Below are 21,004 nucleotides of genomic sequence, written 5' to 3'. Positions count from 1 at the left end.
AGGGGTAGCGGCTGCTATCCCCGCTGTGTTTATGAAGGTGGTCAGGGGAAGCCCTGGACCTGGAGATGTGAAAGTGCCGGGTGGAACCTCGGCTTACACAAACTTATAAGGTGTGCCGACGAACGGTCGGCATTCCTTTATAAGGAGGCGGTAGCCAGGGTGGGGGAAGTTTGGAAGGGAGCAAGGCTCGAGGCGGTGGCCAAATCGGATCTTCCGATGCGACCTTGTGCTCGTGTTTGGCTTCCGGCCGAACCCTCTACCACGACCGAAATTGAAGGGATGTTGCGGTACTGCAATCCATCTCTTCCCACCCAAGACTGGAAGGTGGTTAGGCTGGAGAGGACCGAGGAACCTTATCCATATCCTAAACAAGGAGTTACTCGTGCTTACCTCTGGTAAAAATTGGAATGAAGTTAAAACACGCCTGAATAGATGGTTGGAGATACTAAATAAATGGCTACGGAGTAATCAATTATCTCTTAACATAGACAACTTACATCACTTTTGGCAGTTATTGTCAATTATATACTAAATATAAACAACAGAGAACTTACAAGAGTAGATTACAGCAAATATCTGGGTCTGTACTTTGATACACATATGAAATGGAATTTTTATGTGAACGAGCTGGCAAAAATAAGTCAGATACTTTGCTTTCCTCTTTATATATATACTATGGACTTTTCGAAAGTGTAATCAATAATTGCCTGGGGTGGAGCCTACAAAAATGCTCTGCAGCCCATAACAAATATGCAAAACCGTTTATTAAAGTTCTTTGAAAACAATTATGAAACTAATTTGCCACTTGACATTAAGAAAACTTTTATTGTTGAAGCTCTAATACAATACTATGAAAAGTGTAAATCAAAATATCTTACTAAACAAGTACAAACTAGAGCTAATACTCTAACATTACCAAAAATTAAAAAGTCAATTAGCATTAAAAATGCATATTATATAGCAATTAAGTACTTTAACATGCTTCCTAATAATTTGAAGATTCTTACATGTAATCAAAAATCTCTTAACAAATATCTAAAATCCTGGATAAATAACTTATCAATATAGTAAATTTTAGCTATCTATTAAGTGTTTCATTTTTGCTCCTGCTAGGTATAATTTATAATTTTTATATGTATAACTTTGTAACGCAATATTTAGTGTAATATACTATTATCTATACAATAATATTAATAATATTAGGAAATAAGCTCTTAAATATATTGTATTTTTAATGCCCTGGTTCTATGCACAAATGTTAAACATCTCTATAGACTTGTACCAGATGAAATAAATATAAAATATAATATATTAACATTTCAAGATATACGTAAAGAATGGCTTGCACTGGGATTACTAGAAGATGACAATAAGTGGGACAGTATGCCTCTTGAAGCAGCAAAGCACTGCACAGAAACACAAATTCGTCTATTACTTGCTATAGTATCCTCGAAATGTTTCTCGGCCCGATCACAAATAGTGTGGGATAATCATAAAGATTCGATGACTGATGATATATTGTGTCGACATCGCAACGGGTGCAACGATCTAACGATATCATCCAGTGATGCAATGTACAATGAAGCATTGCATTGTCATTGAGAATTTAAAAATCAGTCATTTCGGTATGAGTTCAGCAAAGTGCATAATAATCAACACAGAAAAGATATGAGGTATAGTACTGTCGACTCAAGTGTGAGTTACAAAGTAGACGATTTATCGAGATCTCCGTTACAATGTTGCGGAATTATGCTACCCGTTTTGTTTTTTGCAATACAGCTAGCAATGACGTAATATTGTGGTATTTGAGTTCGTGCTAACAAAATATTTCACACAAACTCCTCCAACGAATGTACTCTTAATCATTCACTTAATTAGCAATTATGTTGTTAATAGATAAATATATAAATTGTGATTGCGAAGTATCCAGCAGTATTTTCTTTAATTATACACAAATATATACATATGTTAATAATAGCTCTGATGTTTTTAAATGGGACTATAGTGAGAAACTTCTGTAATTATAATTATTATGAAATTCATTCCTCTACTTTTATGTCCAAATCCAAATGAAATCTCAAAAAAAAAAATAATTTTTAATGGTTTAGTTGCATAATAGTTATTACAACTCGCGACTGCACACTTCATTTTTCAAAATCGATATATTTTATAAGTATAAATTTAAATAAATACAACCGTCGCAATACATTCACTTAATTGGCAATTACAATACATTTGTTTTCAATAGATAAATGTATTTAAAAATGACATACATATTTTCACGCAAAATTATTGTATTATTTTATTAAAACTTTTTCGATGTAAGTAATACGTAAATTTTATTTAACGAATTAACAAAAGTGTTAACGTTTTTGTTTACTATTTACATGCTGTTCTATGCTTTATATCAATTTTGTTTTTCCATTTCTTGGAGTATTTAAGGACTACTCTCTACCGTTTCCGAAAAACATCTTGAGTTATTTTCGTTCATTCCTCTTGGAGCAAAGCTTTAAGTTGATCCCTGGTTTTGCACCTTTTATTTTCAATCATGTGACATAGCTGATATCACATATTTAGGTCGGGTCATTGCGCTGGTGGTTTTGTGACCTTGGGGCAAATTTTTATATACATAGCAATTAAGTCTTCACCAACAACGAGGAGTGCTTCGGACCATTGCCATGATAAAACTCCTTTTTTCCATTATTCGTTCAATAAAATGGACGAACCGTATATTATTTATAAATATTTAAAATTTTTGTTATTCAAATAGAATGATGTTTCATGCTGTTAGCAAATATGATATTATTGTTTATAATACCATGTTGATATAGGTAAATATGCGGTATATTTTTAAGCCTTTTAATTAACTTATTAATGGACAAACTGAAATTTTTTTTAACTATGAGGGGACGGGAAGAAATACCTATTGTAAAATAATTTCATATTAAAAGTCATAATAATTTATTTAAACAATAAAGCAAAATTTATCATTGTTATCACGAAATAATTATTGAGCCGATGTTTTCTCTTATTTAAGTAAACATTTATTTAATTACGAATTTTATTTACATTTATATTTTAGCATTTATCGATACAAATATTATATGTACAATATTTCATTAACAGCTCTTTACATAAAAAATTACCATATTAATAAATAGTTCTAAGTTTATTTCTTAAATATATAGCCTTTTTAAATAAATTATTTGTTGAAGTTGCTCCCTCAATTGTGGCGAATGTATACTTTTAATAAGCAAACATAAAAACGCATACGCATACGCATAAGCAACAAAAACGCAAACACAAAGTGAATCTTTATAGTATAAAATACGGTAGGTATACCCAGTAGCTGTCTCTTATTAACTACTCCTTATATAATTAAATTACCATATTGTTATATAGTTTTGAGTTTAGTACTTAAAATTAGCTTACGCAACACTGTTACGCAATGCTCAATAGCAATACTGGCAACACATTTGAGTTTATTAACAACTATTTGAGAAACGGACGGACTTATTTTTTGTAAGGTAAGTTGTTTTTGATAATTGTTTTTAATATAATTATTTTATGGTTTTTTCTTCATAGAAACATATTGTAACGGATTTCTCGATAAATCGTCTACCTGTAACTCACTCTTGAGTTCGATCACTGGATTGTTAAATAAAAGTCCCAATTTAATGGCTACACACTTATCTTTATTTCTAATTCCAACGACCTAACACTTATTGCTCGTTATTAGAGCCTACAACTTCTTGCTTATGTCTCAATTGTTCTTATCACGACAACACTCTAACTAGAACTGTGTTTGCTGCACAATCCGGCAGCCCTTATATAGTAAATCTGTAACAAAACATTGCTTCTAGAACATTCTGGTCACTACGAATTCGCTAACTACTTTACTACTAGAACATTCTGGCAACTACGAATTCGCTGTCTAGTTGCTTCTGGCAATTTATCGTCGATTCGATTTTGTTCTATCATCCGTGTTCGTCACACTGCCCTCCACCTAAGTCTGATCGTCCCGATTAGACATATTTGTGGTACCAAACGCTGCAAGCCGTTCCAGATGAACCACCTTCATTTTATTCCTTGGTCTTCCAATGGTCTGTATGCGATACACTACATCATTGAGTCGTTTAATAACCTGGTATGGTTCTTCCCAATTACACTGTAATTTGGGAGATAACCCTTTCTTTCGTTGTGGGTTATATAACAATACCCAATCGCCTTCAATAAAACCTTCAGAGTTTATTGCCTTGTCGTATTTTGCTTTCATCTTATCGCTCATAATTTTGGTCTTCTCGTCTTCTAGGGGACTATTGAATTCCTTAGTATTCCTTCCTCCGTTGGCGTTAATTCCAAATTTTAAATCAATCGGTAGTCGAAGATCATTACCAAAAATTTACCTTGCTGGGGTCTGCCCGTTGTTTCATATACAGCAGACCGATAAGCCATCAGGAACAAGGATATATGAGTATCCCAATCTTTTTGATACTTGTCCACAACTTTCCTCAAATGTTCTTCCAAAGTTCGATTGAATCGTTCTACCATGCCATCGGACTGCGGATGTAGTGCAGTTGTACGCGTTTTCCGGATTCCCAGTTTCTGGCATATCTCCTGAATTAGAGCTGATTCAATATTTCTCCCTTGATCAGAATGTAATTCTATTGGAACACCATATCTCGACACCCAATTCTTGATGAATACGTCCGCCACTGTTCTTGCCTCTTGGTTAGGAATTGCGTATACCTCTGGCCATTTGCTGAAATAGTCCATGACTACCAAAACATATTTGTTTCCTAACTTACTGATAGGAAATGGACCAGGTACATCCATGGCAATTCGCTCAAACGGCGCACCCGAATTGTACTGCTTCATCTGACCATGACTCCTGGACCTCGGCCCTTTAGCAGCAATGCACTCGACACAATTGGCGATCCATTCCGTAACTGATTGACGACAACCAACCCAATAAAATCTTTGTTTTAATTTCTCCAAGGTTTTAGTGATACCCATGTGTCCTCCACTTGGACCGTTGTGCAGCTCGTTGAGAACTTCAGACTACTTTTACTTTTGGAATAATCATCAGAGCTCGTGAACTTTGCCCATCTTCGCTTTCCCATACGCGATGCAAGCAGCCAGACACTAATTTTAAACTATTTCATTGTGCCCAATAAGCCTTAACGACTGGGCTTTCTGCAGCTATTTCTTCTCTCGTTGGACGTTTATTTATCTCCAATCCATGTATTACATTTTTGAAATCTGGATCTTCTTGCTGACATTTCCGTAGCTCCTCCGGATCCCAGTCTGATGTTATAGTCATTAATCGGACATCTATAATGTCTTCTTTGGCCTCGGCTTTTGAGCAATGCCTGCATTCCAGATTACAGGGACGGCGGGACATGGCATCAGCATTTCCATGATTACTACCTTTGCGATGTTCTATAGAGAAGTCGTAACTTTGGAGTCTTTCAATCCAACGTTCCAACTGTCCTTCTGGGTTCCTGAATTGCAGAAGCCATTTTAATGCTGCATGATCTGTTCTCACCCGAAATCGCTGGCCATAAAGGTACTTATGAAAATGTTTGATGCACTTCACCAACGCCAGTGATTCCCTCCGAGTAACACAATAATTTCTCTCTGGTTTGCTTATGGTCTGGCTGTAATATGCAACCACTTTCTCATGGCCATCAATGACTTGTGATAGAACGCCTCCTACTGCAAATCCACTAGCATCCGTATCCAAAATAAACGTTGATCTTGGGACCGGGTATGCTAACATTGGCGCAGTACCGTTTCTTCAGAGTTTGGAAAGCCACTTCCTGTTCTTGATTTCATTCAAAAACTCTGTTCTTTTTCGTGAGTTCATGGAGGCTACTAGCTACGCTGGCAAAATTTGAAACGAATCGTCGATAATAAGTACACAGTCCAAGGAAACTCCGCAAATTCATGTAAATTTTTAGGATTGGGCCTATCTCTTACTGCCTCGATCTTTTCATTAGCTGTGCAAATGCCCTCCGTTGTCACTTTGTGTCCTAAGTAGCTTACTTCCTTTTTGAAAAGGGAACACTTCTTTGGACTCAGCTTCAGACCAGCGCTAGCTATCCGTTGGAAAACCTCTTCCAAGTTCTTAAGGTGTTCATCGAAGCTTTTACCCAACACGATGATATCGTCGAGGAATACCAAACAGGTCTTCCAGTGTAATCCTTTTAATACCTGGTCCATAAGTCTCTCAAAAGTAGCAGGAGCGTTACATAATCCAAAGGGCATTACGGTAAATTGCCATAGACCATCTCCAACGCTGAAAGCCGTCTTTTGTTTGTCTTCTTCGTTTACCTCCACTTGCCAATAACCACTTTTCAAATCAAGTGTTGAGAACCATTTTGTGCCTGATAACGAGTCCAGTGTGTCATCGATTCTAGGTAGTGGATAACTGTCTTTCTTTGTTACATCATTCAACCTTCTATAGTCCACACAAAATCTCATGTTGCCATCTTTCTTCTTTACAAGTACTACAGGTGAGCTCCACGGACTCTCTGATGGTTCGATTACGCCGCTTTCACTCATTTCACGTATGGTCTGGCTTACAACTTCACGTTTTGCTAAAGGAACGCTTCGAGGAGCGTGTCGGATTGGTCTTGCATCACCTGTGTTAATGAAATGTTTCACAACTTTGGTTCTTCCTGGTTTGGCATCGTCTTTATCAAATATGGATGAGTATCTGAAAAGAAGTTGTTTAGCCATAATTTGATGGTTTGCCTCTAGTTCCTTGGTCCATTCGTTTATTTCGCTCGATATGTCGTTTTCGTCCATGGAATCTTCCACAAGACGTATTTCGCAATTTATCACGGCCTCAATCTCTTGACACTGCCCTAATATAGCTCCTTTGGAGAGTTTGATTGGTAACTTGCACTCATTAAGTACTCTTACTGGAACACGTTTATCTTGTCTTGTCATAGCCAGGGTTTTGCCTATAAGTAAGTTAGGTGTAGATGCTTTTGTGGCCTTAACAATCCACCACTTGTTTGGCCCATAGTCTCCATCTATTTCTGCCCAAATAACTGCTTCCGATGTTGGTGGAATCTGTTGGCTCTCTGTTGTTATCACTCGTCTGACGTTGTACTTATTATCGTAACCGAACATAAGTGGCACTTCCATATTTCTATAGGACATAATCCTGTTTTCCATGTCAATTTTGATTCCTTGATTCGCTAGAAAGTCTACTCCAATTATGTCTTCGTCAACGATGTCTGCCACTATAAAATTGTGTAACACGGCTGCCTTTCCAATTACGATCTCGCACGTTACCTTTCCGAGAACTAGGGTATCTTCTCCAGTTGCAGTACGCAACTTTGCCCCAGCTAATGGTCTCACTTCCTTCTCAACCAGATCAGATCGAATTATGGAATGTGATGCGCCCGTATCCACAGTCAGTATGCGCTTTTTACCGTCTACACATTCACTAATGGTAACGTTACTCGTATTCCTGCTTATTTGTGAAATGGAGATTACAGGGCATTTGCTTGCGGGAGCCAGCCCGTGCCCTTTTTGGCTGGCTCGCTTTAGTTTAACAATTGGTTTGATTTGATATTTCCTTGATCTTCCTCAACTTTGCGTTTACGTCCAACTGGGTTATTGGACTGATTACAGTTGCGTGCAATATGGCCACTTTTCCCGCAGTTGAAGCATTTAAACACACCATAATTTTTCCTATACGCTTCCTTAGATTTTTCCAGTGCTTTCTGCATGTTGTCCATTTTTTCAAGTAATTGGTTCACCCAAGTGTGTTCCTCTATTTCTACTTTGTGAGCTTTAAATGTTTGATTGCAAAGCAGAGATGCAGTTTCCTGTGTCAGAGCATACGAAACGGTTTCTGCAAACGTCAATTTTGGACATGCTAATGCAGCGAAGCGTGTAGTGTTATCTTGTATTCCATTTACGAAAGTCTGAATTTTCATATCCTCGATGTATTCCACGGATTTATGTGCATAAGCTAAGTGTGCTAACCTCTCAATCTCTGTAGAAAACTCCTGCAGAGACTCATTGGCTTTCTGGCGGCGATTTCGTAACTCGATTTGAAAGATCTGCTTCCTGTGCTCACTACCATACCGTCTTTCTAATGCACCCATACACGTTTCATAACTACTCGCCTCGCAGTTTGGAATGGTCTGTAATATCTCCGCTGCAGATCCTTTTAATGCAACGAACAATGCAGCTACTTTGTCTTCAGCGTTCCAATTATTTGAAGATGCCGTCTTTTCGATTTGAAGCTTAAAAACGTGGAACGGAACAGTGCCATCAAAGGATGGAGGTTTTACCTTGCAGAAAAAAGCATGTTCATGTCCACCATCTTTGACGAGCATTGAGCCTCTTCCTTTTCTTCTATCTTTGTTGTCTCTTCTTCTAATTCCATGTGAAAGACATATTCCTCAACATTAATGTTTTCCGCCTCCATGGCCTCTCTCAACCGTGATTGTAATTCAGTTTTAATCCATTTGTCGCCAAACAACGTTGTTCCAGCTCCTTTTTCAGTTGTGGAATCTTCAGATCGTTAAACTTGGCCATTTTTAAATAATTATCTCCTTGGGAATTTATTTGACAATCCCACTTCTGACACCAATTGTAACGGATTTCTCGATAAATCGTCTACCTGTAACTCACTCTTGAGTTCGATCACCGGATTGTTAAATAAAAGTCCCAATTTAATGGCTATACACTTATCTTTACTTTTATTTCCAACAACTTAACACTTATTGCTCGCTATTCGAACTTACAACTTATTGCTTATAGCTTAATTGCTCTTATCACGACAACACTCTAACTAGAACTGTGTTTGCTGCACAGTCCGGCAGCCCTTAAATAGTAAATCTGTAACAAAACATTGCTTCTAGAACATTCTGGCAACTACGAATTCGCTAACGAGTTGCTTCTGGCAGTTTATCGTTCATTCGATTTTGTTCTATCATCTAGGCTCGTCACAATATTATCCATGTAGGAAAGTCGACTCTGACTTTGGTCAAGAATCGATCTTTAACTTAAAATAATCGATTTTTAGAATCGAGTTTGAATGCCTCAAGTCGATTAAAATCAATTCTAACTCGATGACTTCGACTTTTCTGTCAACAGTTATAACATTCGATGGTATAACAGTTTGTATCGTTTTCATGTACCGACTTATATATATCTTATACTTTATTGTTAAACTAACCTCTTTCTGATTGGACATAATTAAACATCATCGCTGGTATCCTTGGTAACCGTTTTAAATAAGCATAGTATAACATAACTGACCGAAATATAATTGTTTAATTTTTAAAAAAGTCGACTTGAGAGTCGACTTTTAGCAATGTTTAATTGACATTAAGAGTCATAAAATTCTAAGTCGACTCTAAAATCGAAAGTCAACTTTTCGCGCGCTGTTACCATCCCAAATTTCATGTTTGCTGGCATCATGGGACCGAAATTATGTATGTATGTATATATTATATATGTATGTTGCCGCTTCAAATGTTCTGTAGAAATGAAAATATCTCTGTCAAAGCACCAAAATGACAGTTCGTTGTTGGCAATGGATGGCAAGATATATATTTAAACTTCTATTGCTAAACGTTAGCAATGCGCAGTCTCCATTGGCAATATGCTAGCAACACAAGAATGATAAAATACATGATTACAACAATAATTTACCATTACCTTTTTCGGTTTAGGTTTTGACAATTGTTTCAAAAACAAATTGCACTATACCGCCATCTTGTGACGTAATTTTATTGAGTTGGGAAGATGAAGCATAGAACAGCATGTAAATTGTAAACAAAAACGTCAACACTTTTATTAATATATTACTTTACAGTGAAAAATTCTTAATATATAAATTCTTTATATATATATATATATTCTATTAATAATGTAGCGTGAGAATATTTGGCCTATTTTCAAATAAATACATATATCTATTGACAACATAATTACCAATTAAAAAAACGGATAAAAATGATTGTAATTGCGATGGTTGTATTAAATTAAATTTATAGGTATAAAATATATTGATTTTGAAAAATGAAGTCTGCAGTCTCGAGTTGCAATAAATATTAAGCAGACCCATATGTATAAAAACCGTCGTGTTAGTTACACTATTTATAACTCAAAACCGCCTGAACCGATTTATCTGAGGTGGCGTGGAGGTGGCTTAGAACCAAGGGACGGCGATAGAAAAACATTTTATCAATATATCAATACAATATATATATACAAAAACTATATTTCAAATCGAAAGCATGTGTTTAAAATTCAGATAAGAATCATTTGCGTATTTTATTACTTCAAAACAAAAAAAATAACAACACATAGCTACTGCTAGAGTACAACAATTTTCGTATACATATTATATTTATATTGATTGTACTGATTGTTGCTACTTAACGAGGCGGTATTTTAGGATGCACAATGTGAAACTGTTAAGACATTTTTAATATGCCAACAGAAACTCGCATGGATATAGTATCGCCAAAGCAAAGCGGCCACTTTGCTAGATTATGGGCGAACGACGCACAAGCATCGTACCAAACCAAATGCAACATCTAATATTAAAAAAAATATCGGAAAAGCTCCAGAGTGGCTCATAAATATTCGCGAAGCACAGAACAATGCAATATGATTATACAATCGCTCTTATAGTGAAGTGTTAAGAAAAATTGCTAGATATTGAAATTAATACAATAGAACTGCAGCCACATATATGACTTATACTGCAAGACAATTTCTGCACTCCTGTTCACGAAAAAATATGATTAATTGAGAGTGTATTCCTGAAGGTAAAACTTAATTGTTTGGATCATAACTAGCTCAGTAATTGGGCTACATTAACGGCCATAAGTGTAGAAGTTGATGAAATTAGTTTTAAGTTACAACAGTTGTTGCCAGGCTATCAGATGTGTTTTAAATCATCCGCTACTGTTGTTGATCAAAATGAAAACGTAAATTATATAAATATACCTAAAATGATATCACATCTTCGGTTGAAAATCGTTCAACTATTATTATTCAGCGTAATTTTAATCCACCTCAATTATGCAACAGTACACGTTAATCAAATCATACTACAGGAAATATTAGTGTAGCGACCACTTTGACTGGAAAATTTAGTACTTAAACTAACACTTACCATGAGCAATGAAGCTCCGCATGATACTAACAACCTTTGTGCTTAATAACAAATCGAAGAAAATTAGTATCAATCATTTTAAACTTTGGAAGTAATACACTGGGTTGTTTTTACACCGGAAATAACGTTTTAGTTTTAATTCATATATATATATATATATATATAGTTTTAATAAGTAAATAATAGTAACAAAAAAAATTATGTCTTTTTCACGAATTAATAAAAGTGTTTATGTATCTGTTTCCAATTTACAAGCTGTTCTATGCTCCTTCTTCTCAAGTCAAAAGAATAGAAATGTCGCAAGATGGCGATAGGCGTAGCCTTGTATTATATTATTCTTGCTAGCAATACATATATTAAGCAATCTTTAATTGCTTCTCGAGATGCTCCGTTATACAGTATATTTATGTACAGTATGGAATCGTATAAACGATTTGAAACGGTCGGGTTGAATCGGGGAATAAATTGACGGTATGTGCATATATCTGTTGCTACAAAATTTGGTTTTAGTAGGAATATTGAACTCGTTCATTTGCTGAAGATTTTGTTTTAATTGTGGGTTCTGTAATAGTTCCTTTTTTGTGTGCAGCGTAAGATCATACAAAATGCATCGCATTTAGTGAAGTTTTAATTAATGAACAACTGTGTGTTTGTTTGGATTTGAGAGTGTGAATCACTAAATAACTGAAAATTTGTGTAATAAAGTATAGCTAAAAGGCGCTACAAGGTGTGGGATGACATGCATCAAGTTTATGGCATTGTGTTTTCTGTATCGCAATAATTAAGGAACATAAAAGAAAATAGAGGAAGTGGTTTTCTTCTCATTAAAGTGGTGTGTGTTTTTCTTACTTTTTTAATTATATTAAGTAAAGTGTATTTAAATACATACATACATCTACCAATTCAAATACAAATTCACAGTATGTAATTCTCGTTTGTTTGGAACTGTAAAAACAATTTTAATTGAATAAGAAATTTAAACTGAAGCAGTGGAATTTAAATTGACATTGTGGAGTATATATGCGACGCATCCTTTTGAAATTCTTAAGTAAGTTTAACAATGATATACTTTTGTAACTGAATTGTGGAAATGTGCTAGATACTTGCTTTTTCAATCCGAATTTTACCGGGGCGGCAGCTGCAGGTATAGAATTATTGTACATTTGTTGTTTTCGCCCCTCTCATACGAGAGCGAAAGTGGGAGTGTATACGAATATGCACATATCCTGATATGTGCGTATGGGGGAATATAAACTTAAATATACTCCTATTTATATAGAAGTCACGCGATTCCGTCAACACAGATAACATGCAAATGATATGTTATTGTAAATTCTTTGAGATCTGTAAAAATATCTTATTATTGTTCATTGAAAATATACATATTTGGATAGTGATTGATTGTCGATAATTTCAAACTTTAGAACTCATATTTTTGCGTTGTGATATCTGAGGGTATCCATATAATTGTGTGTATACATAATCAGCTGTCAACCCCGACAGGGCAAAAGTTGTATTGTAAAAGGGTCTTATGTATTGTAGTTAGAAACCTATAAAATTCGTCATTACACACTCCTGTACTAGTTTGTATATTGGGTTTACCCTCATACAGTAATGGCCTAAAGAATATTTTTAGGAATCTTTAAGCGGGAAGTGCTTTCAGTAAATTAATAGTGGTAATCATAGTTCGGGAAAACTTTAGTATAACGTCCCACGCTCTGGGTATGGGCGGATAGAGGAGATCCTCCAGATCAAGAATATATATAGATATAGCCGCGGGAAACTTATAGTTTTCGAGATAATTGGGTTTAAAGTTCAAAATTTCGACTATTTAAAGTACGCATTTTTCCCATTTTGAATGAGTTATACACTTATATTTTCCACTTTTATATCCACAAACACTTCACTAATTCGTTTGTACACATTTATTTTACATTATATAGTGCAAAAATAGTTTAATTCAATAATTGAATCATTGTTAAATTCTATTAATTCTGACAATAACAAAAGGGTTGCAAAATTTCAAATAACCAGTGTTACCTTATCGACATCTTTTGTAATTGAACTGAAAGAAATTAAAACAGATAATACCCCAAATACAGGAATCCAAAACCTAGAGAAATAAACTATTACAAAGCATTGATGTTAAGTATTATGTTATACCCTCTATAACAATATTACTTTTTTCTTGTAGAACTTCTTTTTGCGTTGGCGGCCTTCGGCCGCGCTTCAAAAAAAATAACCCTGGTCGGTCCAACACCGGGGTGTATCAAAATATTTTTTGCGCAGAACTTCTTTTTGCGTTGGCGGCCTTCGGCCGCGCTTTAAAAAAATAACCCTGGTCGGTCCAACACCGGGGTGAATCAAGGTTTTTTTGCGCAGAACTCCACGCTGAAAAAAAAATAACCCTGGTCGATCCAACACCGGGGTGTTTTTCTTCGTTTACAAAATATATTAGTATGGCAACACTGGTGTTTTGACATTCACAACCATTTTGTTATTGTCAAAATTAATACATTTGAAGAATGATTTAAATATTGAAATAAAGCTATTTTTGCATCATATAATATAAAAAAAATGTTTAAAACGAATTAGTGAAGTGTTAGTGGAAGAGAAAAATTTAAGTGTATAATTCATTTTAAATCGAATAAATACGTACTTTATATAGTTGAAATTTTCAACTTTAAACGTAAATATCTCGAAAACTATAAGTTCCCCTATATATATAGGATCATCAAGGAAGTTCTTAAGAGATGTAAGTTTGTTTTCAACATCTGTCAATCTCGTATCAAGTTTCTGTTGCTGCTGGGAAAAACTTTGTTTTGTTCAGAGTATTTAGGTCAGTGCGGATACCTGCGAAAACTCTGTTCAATTTTCTTCATTTGTTTTGTAAAAGGAGATAATTAAGAGCAAGAATTTTCTTGAGATATATTCTTCATTTGGTTTGGTAAAGGAGATAAGTAAAAGCAAGAATTTTCTCGAGATCATTCTTGTTGACGGACATTGCGTGTGAATTAGCATATTTCCAGCTAGTTGAGCATTTTTTCCGGAACTCAGCTAGGTAAACATTAAACTCCGAGTCACTTAACTTACTACACATTTTGTGATACCAATTTTTACAGTCACAGCAACCGATACAACCAGAATTCGCTCTAATTAGTTTAGCACAACGTGCACACATGTGTTTACTTTCAGCCGTATTGAATTTTTATATATTGGTTTTATTTATTGCAATTAAAGCTATTTTTGCACTGTAGAATGTAAAATGAATGTGTACAAACGAATTAGTGAAGTGTTAGTGCATATAAAAGTAAAAAATTCATTTAAAATTGAAAAAATACGTATTTTAAACAATTGGTATTTACATCCTTAAACGTAAAAATCTCGAAAACTAGTAAGTTTCCCCCGGCTATATCTATATATATTCTTGATCTAGAAGATCTCTTCTATCCGACTATACCCGAATATTCAGTATTCTAAAGTTTTCCCAGTTATATTTTATATATCTTTTGCTGCTTACTTTTGGATTTTGAGATATTTGCATTTAAAGTTAAAAAATTCTACTATTAAAAGTGCGTATTTCTTCGAAATATGATTTTATACTGATATTTTTAACTTTTATTTCCACTAACATTTTACTTATTCGTTTCTAAACATTTGTTTTCTATTAAATAGTGCAAATCTAACTTTAATTCATTGTTGTTGTTGTAGCGGCGGAATTATACCGAGATGACAATCCTTGACCGGATAAAAACGCGGATGCGTTCCGGTAACGTACATCCGACTGTCGCGGGAACGGAAGTTAGAGTTCTACGCGAAAGAACTGAAGACGTCTCGATGTTGGACCGACCAGGGTAATTTTTTTGAAAGCCGCAGGCCGCCAACGCAAAAACGAGTTCTTCGCGAATGAACTGAAGACACCCCTGTGTTGGGCCGACCGGTGTTATTTTTTGGGTAAATTATAGAATTGCATCTCCCGAGTTGGGGATTTAAATGAGTTTGTAGAGGAGGTTCTACAGATTAAGAAAATCTAGATACATACTTATGGTTTTTGAGATATTTGCACTTTTATGTTCAAAAATTCAACTATTTAAATTATTTATTATGCGTAGGATCCTATTCTGCATTGCCGGCCTTTGACCGCGCTTCAAAAAAAATATCCCTGGGATCTTTGCAGAGAAAAAGCGAGAAAAGTCGGAGAGATAGCCGTTTATGACGGTAAGTGCTATAGTGCTGCGCACTTTTTGAAAGCCATGCTGATGGTCTGCTAGACTCAGGTGGTGAGTAAATGTCGGGAGTGGGTAGGCCTGAAGTGACTTCACTACTGGGGAAAGGATAGTTCTCAGACGATAAGACCCCTTTTTTGGCGGGTTTCCAAGGTTTCAGCAGTGGGACCATTCTTCCCACTTTCCACACATCGGGAATTTGAAGAATGGTCAGCGACAGGTTGAGGACCTTGGTGAGATAGCTTATTCCCGTCGAGCCTAGATTTTTTTGCATCACCATGTTTATTCCATCAGGGCCAATGGATTTGGACTATTTGGCCTTGTTGATGACATTGTAAACCTCCTCATCAGTGAAAGTGGCGCGCAGTCTTTTGGCATTTTGCGCAGCCGTCGTTTAAGTCGTCGTTTGGTCTTGTTTGTCGAAGGGTGCAGTGTGAGTTGCCGGCTAAAAAGGCTTGCGCACTTCTTCGGGCCCGAGGAGGCATGGCCATCGAATTGAATTTCAACCTGGTCGTCATGTTTTCTCGGATTAGACAAGGCCTTGACAGTAGTCCAAAGTTTACTCACACCGGTGGATAAATGCAGGACTTCAAACGCTGATTCCATTTTGTTTGCTTATGCTGATTTACCATTTGCCGTTTCTCCAAATTGAGATCCCTTATAGATCACATTGATCAGTATGGCGTAAGGTGTCGCGCTCGTTGGCTAATACAGCTGCTCCGGCTGGGAAGTAAGGGCGGAGTCCCGCAATTCTTCCAGCCGGTATGAAGATAGCAGTAGCAGCAGCGATCACCTTGCGGCATTGACGTTCGCCAACGATGATGTCCGCAGGAAAGGGTAGTGCGGTGCAGGTGCTCTGGGTAAATTCTGTGAAGCCGACCCAGTTAGCTTTGTTAAAGTTTAAAAGGTTTATCGATCGAGATAATTATGGGCAGATAGTCATAGATCAGACCACCGTTAGCGATGTACCCCTGCTGGCGATGTCACCATCAATAAGACGATATTGCACTGTGCATTGAAACCTGCACAACTTAGAAGATCTGAGCAGCTGTTAAGCTTGGTTTCTTAGACCGCAGCTATCGATACGCGTTCCCGGCTCATAAATGCACTGTCTCTTCGACCTTGCTCTGGAGTCCGTTGCAATTAATTTACAGATGTCGGGTTTGTCTCGGGTGTTTAGTGGTAATCCTGGGGGTGAGGGAGGTTCGTATAGGTGGTGGTTGTTGCAGCTGTTATATTCGCAGGGGCGGTTGTCGTTTTGTGGTGTTATTTGGCGACGCCGCTCTATGCGATTGCGGGGGCAGACTCCTACAGCACGGGGCAACATACGACACATTCCACTCACTTGTGGAACGCAGGCCGGAACACAACAGAGAGTGACACCAGCCAGTAGAAGAATTGCACTTGGCTGATGTGACGTTCTGGCGTATGACGATCTGACACACGGAACAAACAGTGCGAGGAACCAGGAGTTGTTGAATGGTTCTAGCACGAGGATTGGAGTGGGATGAAGGTTGGGGGGAGGATTGATCAGAATGGGAGTCATGCTGCCTGTGTGAGCTCCTTGGGGCTGCGGGGGTCCTTCCTTAGCCACTCGACTGGAGTGGCAGTGCGCGAACATGGTGCAGCTTGCACAGGCGTTGAGACAGGTGTCGCAGTTGTGCGTTGGCAGCATGGGGCCACATAACTTGTAGTCCACTCCCTATCGTTCTTAAAGCCCAACAGCCCTGGGCCAGATAAAATCCGGGTCAATTCCGGTAAGTTGAACCGGCTGTTATGGGAATTGGCGGTCTTCGGTCGCGCTTCAAAAAAATAACCCTGATTGGTCCAACACCGTGGTGACCATAGTTCTTTTGCACTGACGGCAATATGGCAATGATATTTGTCATAAATGTTACCACGGTTAGGAACAGCGTTGATGTTATTATATCGGGTGTTTTTTTTTTGAGGTATAGAACTTTAAGTTGGCATTACTGTTCAAGATGGCGACCGATTTAACAGCTGTCAAGTGATGTATTCGCAGTTTGGTTTGGCAATTCATCGTAAATAGACTCACGCCTGAACAACGCTTGCAAATAGTGCAATTTTATTTCGAAAATAATGGTTCTGTGCGTAATACCCCACTACGTTCATTTTATCGTCGACTGGTTCGGGTTGAATGGCTACGTCAATAAACAAAACTGCCGCATTTGGAGTGAAGCTAATCCCCAAGTGTGTGTCGAATCACCGTTACATTCAGAAATACTGACTGTTTGCTCCGCTTTATGGGCTGGTGGAATCATTGGTCCGTACTTCTTCAAATACGATGATAGCTAGAACGTTACAGTCAATGGTGATCGGTATAGAGCCATGATTACTAACTTTTTCATTTCTGAATTGAACTGTGGTTCCAACACATCAAGACGGCGCGACATGTCACACAGCTCGTGCCACAATCGATGTATTGAAAGTCACGTTTGATGACCGCCTAATTTCACGTTTTGGACCTGTTAATTGGCCCCAAGATCTTGTGATTTAACACTGCTATACTACTTTCTGTGGGGTTATGTAAAGTCATTGGTCTATGCGCTTAAGCCACAAGCGGTTAACCATTTGGAAGACAAAATTCGCCGTGTTTTTGCCATATTCCATATTTTGCAATCGACTAAAACTAAATAAAAGTAAGTATTATAATCGTGTGATGAGTTGATGAATCTCCTTCCTCTTCGTAAATCCAGGTGTTGGATCGACCAGGGTTATTTTTGAAGCGCGACCGAAGGCCGCCAACCCAAAACGGAGATCTACGCGAAAGAACTGAGAACACCATGGTATTGGGCCGATCAGGGTTATTGTTTTTTCAAACGCGGCCGAAAACCGCCAACGCAACAATTCCCTCAACAACCTGTTCTACGTTGCCGAAATTGACCCGGATTTTATCCGAATAAAGACTGTTAGTTAGGCGATCTAACCAGAGAACTTAGAACAACGAGAAGGTGCAGGTTCGACAGCGAACAATTTGTAGGATTTTATCAAGGAGTTCACCTCACATACACGAAAAACAAATAACATTTCTCGCTTTTATAACAGCGGTGAATCTGTAAACATACGCTCTCTTAACATAACCAAACGGCGAATATTGAAGAGAATATAATGTGTATGCCAAACTGGGAATATTGATATGCTATTTGAAACATATTATATATATACATATATGTACACTCAATTCTTCATGTGAAATCTCCGTTGACACATTTTTTGCTTTTATGTCAAAGAGTCTATCTGTCGAAGGACTGACGCGACGACAAAGCGTCACAACATTGTGTTATTGGTAGAAAATCCGAGATGTGCCGAAAAATAAACGAACGCTCGCCGATTGTCATCATTTCCCTTGCCGCTCTAACACAAATCATTGTAGGTATGTATGTATTTATATGAACATGCATACATATTGACGAAGATTTTTGCGAGCCACGGAAAAATATTTTAGAATTGTGAAATATTTTAAATCGACAAAAGCTTTGTCATTGATTTCTGTGTTTGCAGGGTTGTCACTTTTCCTTTCTAGAGGGAAAATCAGAAAGATGTTCAATTTATGATTTCTAGCTTTTGCCATCGTCGCGAAAAGACGCTATTAGGCAAGCGCATGCTCGGGGAGATGTGTAAGGCGTTTGCTTTTATGAATGAAACGACTTAGCTTATTGCTTGTGCGCCAGCGTTCATGAATGAAAATGTTGTTGGTGTGTGATTTACTACAAATTTAGGATTTGTCCATACATACTTACATATAGATCAGTACGCGCACATGTATTTATTGATAAGTGATAATATATTATTATATTATATGACATATTGATGTACATATGTACATACATAAATTATTAGTTCTGTAACAATTGAAATTAGAAAATTATAAAAATAGTAAAATATCATTTTTTGCATAATCTTTCGCATTTTATCATGCCTCATTTGTGCAAAAAAAATCATATTTTATAAATTTTTTATCATAAAAATCGTTTATATGGCAAAAAATAATCATGCATATGTGAAGTGGCATTTGTATTTTTTGTTTTCTCATTCATTTCATTTCATTTTTCTCTTTATGTTAGGAGATACGTAATTTGTCAGAGAACGTTGTTAGAAATTCTCATTTCTGTTAAATAACAGCAAATCCTACAGAAAATGGTGAACTCCTTGATCTTAATTTTTCAGCCAACCAATCGAGCATCATACAAAATTCAATTTGCACCTTTTCGTTGTTCTAAGTTCTCTGATCTAACCCTGTTTGAATCGGTATGTTTTAGTCTTAAGTTTTTCGTCCTTAGAGCAAGTGTTGCCTGACTATCGCTGAGTATGGTAATACTCTTATTGCGATAGTTGCGTTGGAGGTTTATCTCTACACACCGACATATAGCATATACTTGCAAGGAAAACTTCACATGGGAATAGAGAGCTTGGTGTGTGGTCCAGCGACCCCTGAACCAGTCCCCTCCGCCGTTTTCTAGCCGTCGGTGTACCACTTGATAGTGCTATCCCTTAGCAGTAGGTCCAGTGTGGAATCATTCCATTCCGCCTTACTGCCAAGGGTAACTTTGAACTTCTTGGTGAAGGTTACTGCTTTGGTAATGTTGTCCCTTGGAAGAAGGGCCAGTGGCATTTCGTCACTTATTACCTTCCCTTTGCCAAACCTTTCTGCTGTCGTTTGAAGCCCGACGCGCAGATGCAGGCAAGTCACCGCTCGTCGTCAAGTTGTTGTTGTTGTAGCGACAGAATTCTGCCGAGTTGACAGTCCTTGGCCGGAATAAATCCGGGTCCGTTCCGGTTACGTAGACCCGACTGTCGTGGGAACGGGCTCGTCGTCAAGTCGTTATGATCGGTCTCACAATCATGGTGTACAACCATCTGATAATCCTCGGGTTGCAGCCCCAAGATTTCCCAGCAAGTCGATTGCACACCATGAGCGCTTTCGTAGCTTTGGCTAAGGTCAGGTGCACATGCTGCTTTCACCGTAGAGTGAGATCCAGCGTAAGGCCTAAGTACTTGACCGTGTTAGCCATCTGCAGCTCCGTGCCGCCTAAGGATAGGTATCTGAGGCCTGGCAGTAACCTGCACCTGGCAAACGGTATGATTGTAGTTTTGGAGGGGTTGATGCTTAAACCAACCCCACTACATCATCCCTTTACCAGCCCCAATCCCCTTTGTACAATATCGCGCAGAGTGTTTGCGAACTTACCCCTGGCTTAGATAACAATATCGTTCGATCTTATTACGTGATCAATGCTCTTTTCCATATTTTTAAGTAGGAAGGTAGTTAGTTTTATTGGCGGCCTGAAGGTTTTCGCCAACGAATAGTCTTTCCTTCCTACCTTGGGTATGAAGATCACCTTTGCAGTGCGCCAAGGTTCTGGGATATATACCAGCGCTAGGCAGCCGAACAAGGTCAGGCAGTAGGACCTGCTCCCCCTGTTGCAGAAATGCTGGAAGGATGCCATCTGCACCCGGGGACTTTTTCGAAGGAGGCCACAGCCCACTTGATGGAGCCTGCAGTGAAGAGCAGTTTTGCCACTGTCTATGCGAGATGGCTTTCGTTCGACCATAGGTCGAATCTGGTCTTCTCGAATTGTCTCCGCGAAGTGCGCAA

The 21,004-nt window shown here is 37.6% G+C and overlaps 1 protein-coding gene across 3 annotated transcripts in view; it reads left to right on the top strand.

Moving 5' to 3' along the window:
• The first annotated feature begins 11,594 nt into the window (after positions 1 to 11,594).
• The window catches only part of PlexA (plexin A), a 31,484-nt gene continuing 22,074 nt past the window's right edge, over positions 11,595 to 21,004 (top strand). The window contains exon 1 of one of the 3 annotated variants that reach the window (XM_014239347.3): positions 11,595 to 12,209. The gene's annotated coding sequence lies outside the window, so the exon portion shown is untranslated. The remainder of the gene's footprint in view (positions 12,210 to 21,004) is intronic. The other 2 variants (XM_014239341.3, XM_070112714.1) reach the window with 2 other exon arrangements.

The sequence above is a fragment of the Bactrocera oleae genome, chromosome X (genome assembly GCF_042242935.1).
Source record: "Bactrocera oleae isolate idBacOlea1 chromosome X, idBacOlea1, whole genome shotgun sequence".
In the NCBI taxonomy this organism is placed as follows: Eukaryota; Metazoa; Arthropoda; class Insecta; order Diptera; family Tephritidae; genus Bactrocera; species Bactrocera oleae.
The sequence above is the reverse complement of the archived record's forward strand: the minus strand, read 5'-3'. Positions and strand labels throughout refer to the sequence as shown.